We start from the raw sequence: 5,092 nt of genomic DNA, 5'->3' as shown, positions 1-5,092 counted from the left end.
TACAACGAGAACAACGAGAAGGTGATTTATGAGGACATTTTCAGTGTCCCCGTAATTCAAAAGGCTTATAAAATTAGTTTTTGTGTGTGTGTGTGTGTGTGTGTGTGTGTGTGTGTGTGTGTGACGAAGCAGAGGCCTTCACTCAGATGAATGTAAGCGTGACACACGTTGAACCCCTGAGACGAGCGGAGCGTCTGCATTGTGTTCATCGGTGTGTGTTGATCGGGGTCGTGAAGGTCGTTGTTAAGTGGATTCAGTTGAAGCTGCGTTTGATGTTCAGTTTTCAGTCTTACAGTGTTTGAGACGCAGGACAAGATGAGGTTTGATCTGTACAGCTCACTTCTGATAAACAAAAATGCTTTATTATTTCATAAAGATCATAGAGCGGAATGATTGACTGTTACTGTACAATTAATCACCAGTGATTCATCTAAACACGCATTTACATTCATCTTCTTACTCTATCATATCTGTGCATGCTTTAAAGCTGTTTTTAATGAATATTTCCAGCTCAGAGTCTGAATATTCAGAAACTATTAAACGGTGATGAGATGTAATGGAAAAGAGTTTGGATCTGGAGGCTTTCATCTGATTTAAGATCAATCTAAATATTAAAAAAAAAATAATTATGCTGCATTAAAACACAAATGAGCAATTACCATGTGCTATAAGCAATTAAAACATTAACATTTAATTATTTACCACCTCAGTAGTAGATTAAACACATGCTTTATTATTTATTAAGGATCATAGAGCAGAATTATTGTTTGCTATTAATGTACAAATAACCACCAACGATTCATCCAAACATACATTTGCAAATTTGCCCTGATCTTTTGTGATATCTATATGTATATTTTATATTTTAAATGCTGTTTTTAATCTGTTTAGTCTTACTATCATTATCTCATCGAGTTTTCATTATCATCCCTATATTTTATATTTTAAGTGCAATTTGAAGTAGTTGTGGGCTTTAAATATGTTTGGTGATACAATGTGAGTTTGGATCTGAATTTGATCTTGCTGCATTCAATTGCATTGATGAACTTGTTTTATGAATGTTAAAAGTCATAAAAACAGTACTGTGGCAGTGATACTGAAGTTCAGATGTTCCAGTTCTCACTATTAACTAACTATTAACTATGACTTTTGCTGCTTATTAATAGTTAGTAAGGTAGTTGTTAGTTTAGGTGTGGGGTGGATTAGGGGATCTAAAATATTCTCATGCAGAATAAGGCATCAATGTGCTTTATAAGTACTAATAAACAGCCAATTTGCCAGTAATATTACTGCTAGTTAATAGTGAGAGATTGTATTTTCAGTATGTTTACTGCTAGTTACATGCGTGCAGTTTAATGTGATAAAATTAGACGTGTCCTATTAAAATCAGGGATCTGTACCTGACTGACATCTCGTTTCTATTTCTGACGCATTGCAGCTTTCATTTGACATGGATGTGGAAATTAATATTAAATAGCTTTTAGTCTCATGATGACGATGCTTCATGTGAATGTTTCCTGAGCGTTGTGTTTGCTTCGACTGAATCTGGAGAGTGCTGTCATCGACAGATTCTACAGATGCTGTAAATACACATGAAACACATTTGAGACGAGTAAAAGAGTCGAGTGGCGGTCAGAAAATGAGTCGAGAAGATGAACTTGATAGGATTCAGGATATTTTACAGTCTGTACGGCTGCAAAACTCTGACTGTCTTCATTGCCTAATGTACACTAACTTCTACAAAAAATTTTTGATTTTGTAATAAATTCATATTTTTATGTATCAAGGATGCATTAAATTGATCAAAAGTGCCAGTAATGACATTTATAATGTTACAAAAGATTTATATTTCAAATAAAAGCTGTTCTTTTGAACTTTCTGTTCATCTGTGAATCCTGAAAAATAAAATGCATCACAGTTTCCACAGAAATATTGTGCAGCACAACTGTGTTCAACATTGATAATAATCAGAAATGTTTCTTGAGCAGCAAATCAGCATATTATACTGATTTCTGAAGATCATGTGACACTGAAGACTGGAGTAATGATGCTGGAAATTCAGCTGCGCATCACAGAAATACATTACAGTTTAACAGATATTAACATAGAAAACAGCTGTTTTAAATAGGAATAATATTTCAACATTTTTACTGCATTTTTTATTAAATAAATGCTGTTCTTTTGAACTTTCTATTAATCACAAAAATCCTGATAAAATAAAAGGCATCAAATATGAACTGTTTCAACACTGATAATACAAATGGTAAATAAAAAATAAAATAAATGATTATTGAGCAGCAAATTGGCATAATAAAATGATTTCCGAAAGTTTTGAATGTGTTTGTAGATTCTCATTCTCACTTCTGAGTGTCTTTATGAAGAGCAAATATTAAAATACTGGCTGAAACAGATAAGACATTCATTATTTTCATGTTATGCTTGCTAACAAATAAAAAAGGTAATAATAAGCAACCTGTAATATTGATTTATGCCTGGTAATGAACAAATAAGTCTTTAATTTAAATAAAGCAAACCGTGAAGGGCAATACATTAGTGCTACATTAAACTCTTTCCTTTCATGAAATAATGCTCAATTCCCTGTTCATTACGGCCAAATTATATTTGATCACTGAAATATGAGTTTTGTGTACAGTGGATTTGAAATGATGTGTTATGAATTATAGCGAACGGGACCTCACTGAATCCTTCACCGTGTCTGTGAATGAAATACTGCATGCGTGAGGGTCAGTGATTGTACTATAATAACCTGTGAAGCGGCTCAGTCCATGTTCTCAGTTTCACTCCTCACTGTGATGAAAATCCTCTCTGAAAGGCTCATGTTCACCTCAGAGTGCAGAGTCTTCAGGGAACATTTGTCTGCTCAGCTGCACAGAATTGTAGTCTCTACCACGGCTCGTGATCGCAATGACGCACATGCTCCTCAGCGGCTATTGTACTTCGCAGTCAGGAGCTCCAGCGCTAATGCGCTCTGTATTGTCAGGAGGAGCATGTGCTCGGAAAATAAGCCACTTGCACTGAAATACAGCACTGATGTTTGGGACGCTTTGACCACCTGTGAGCTGAAGACTAGAAACTAGGACTGGGCGAGATGGCAAAAATACAATCTTTTTTTCTTTCTTTTTTTCAGTACATTTCAAGTTTAATTTATTTAAAAAGCACATTTAAAACAACTTGGTTGACCAAAGTGCTGTACAAAATTGCGTGAGTCCATCACCCAAATTAAAACAGACATTCACAGGACATTGAAAGCACAAGAATACAAATTAAACTCGGACACTGTATTCGCTGTACAGATAATGGCTGTTTGTTCCATAACTTGGGTCCAGCTACTGCAAAAGCTCTATCACCCCTGCATTGCAGTCTAGATCTGGGTACCCATAGAAGATGAGTAGTCTGTGATCTGAGTGATCTGACAGGATTGTGTTCGGTAATCAACTCTGAAAGGTATTGAGGAGCGACATTGTTTAACACTTTGGATACAAACAACACATTTTTTAATTCAATGCGATAATGAATAGGTAGCCAGTGCAGAGAACGTAAAATAGGCCTGATGCGGTCAAGCGGGCTGCTGCGTTTTGGACCAATTGAAGTCTATGAATAGATGACAGGCAGCCCGTGATACAGTGAATTGCAATAATCAAGCCGTGATGACATAAAAGCATTAATCTCAAAACTTAGGACGGGTTTAACTTTGGCTAATCTTCGGTGATAAAAACTGGAACTGACAACAGAATTGATTTGTTTGTTCAGCTTTAAGCCACTATCCAGAATAAACCCGGATCCTTGACATCAAAAGAGTGATATGGCGTGAGAGAGCCCAAGTCAACAGCACTCAGATCAGTTTTCTCGGTAGTCCCAAACAGATGCAGAAAATGATTGGTTAGCCATGTTCTCAATTGTTGGAGACAGGCTATTAATTGATTTATGGCAGAGCTGTTTTTGCACCTAAATGGGGTGTAAAGCTGAGTATCATCAATGATATGACAGACCATATCTCCTAGAACCAGTGGCTAACATATACAATGAAAACAGCAGCGGGGCCAAAGTTGAACCCTGAGGGACACCACATGTAACATGCGCTACAGAAGAAGAATGCTTCTCTATATTTACTGAGAATCTTCTGTTGGACAGAAAGGATACATTTGACCGATTCAAGATTGTATTTTTTTTTTTTTATTATTATTGAAGAAGCATTCTCTTTACATTCTTTATGAACCATCTGGTTAAAGGAAGTTCTATTCCAAGCACACATGAAGTTTAGCATGGTGTAAATGTAAAACTAATTCATCTGTTAAATATCTTTGCAGAATCTTTGTTCAGAATGTATATAAAGTAAGAAAAATGACATTATCGGTAACTCTTACTGTATGTATTATCCACCGTCATACAGAGAGACTTTCACCATCCTGTTAATTCATTATGGAGAAAAACATTCTTCTATTTTCTATTTTCTTGTGAAATATCCTGTTTCATTCACAAATCTGTAACATAATGTACATTGCCATTCAATTATTTAAATAAATTAATACTTTTATTCATTAAGGATGCATTAAGGATGCATTAAATTATTCAGAAGTGACAGTAAAGACATTTTAATGTTTAATGTTACAAAAGATGTATGTTTCAAATAAATGCTGTTCTTTTGAACTTTCTATTCATCTGTGAATCCTGAAAAATTAAAGGTATCACAGTTTCCACAAAAATATTGTGCAGCACAACTGTTTTCAACATTGATAATAATCAGAAATGTTTCTCGAGCAGCAAATCAGCATATTAGAATGATTTCTGAAGATCATGTGACACTGAAGACTGGAGTAATGATGCTGAAAATTCAGCTTTGATCACAGAAATAAATTACAGTTTAACAAATATTCACATAGAAAGTTTTAAACTGAAATAATATTTCACAATTTTTACTAGGGCTGTACGATAAATCGCATGCGATATTTAACGCGCATCTTGTCAGTAAAGCCGGTTCTGTAATCAGCGGTAAGTCTCCATCACCTGCGGGCTTTCACATTGAGCAGCATTAACTACACAGAGCCGTTGTTCACTGACGAGCTGCGCAAAA

General features: G+C 35.3%; 1 protein-coding gene across 1 annotated transcript in view; it reads left to right on the top strand.

The window, feature by feature from the left end:
• Positions 1-5,092, top strand: part of dcc (DCC netrin 1 receptor) — a 187,354-nt gene that overhangs the window by 116,337 nt on the left and 65,925 nt on the right. The window lies entirely within an intron of this gene.

Source organism: Sinocyclocheilus anshuiensis, unplaced genomic scaffold, assembly GCF_001515605.1.
Source record: "Sinocyclocheilus anshuiensis isolate Anshui unplaced genomic scaffold, SAMN03320099.WGS_v1.1 scaffold745, whole genome shotgun sequence".
Classification (NCBI taxonomy): domain Eukaryota; kingdom Metazoa; phylum Chordata; class Actinopteri; order Cypriniformes; family Cyprinidae; genus Sinocyclocheilus; species Sinocyclocheilus anshuiensis.
Note: the sequence above shows the minus strand (reverse complement) of the source record. Positions and strands in the feature narration are given on the sequence as shown.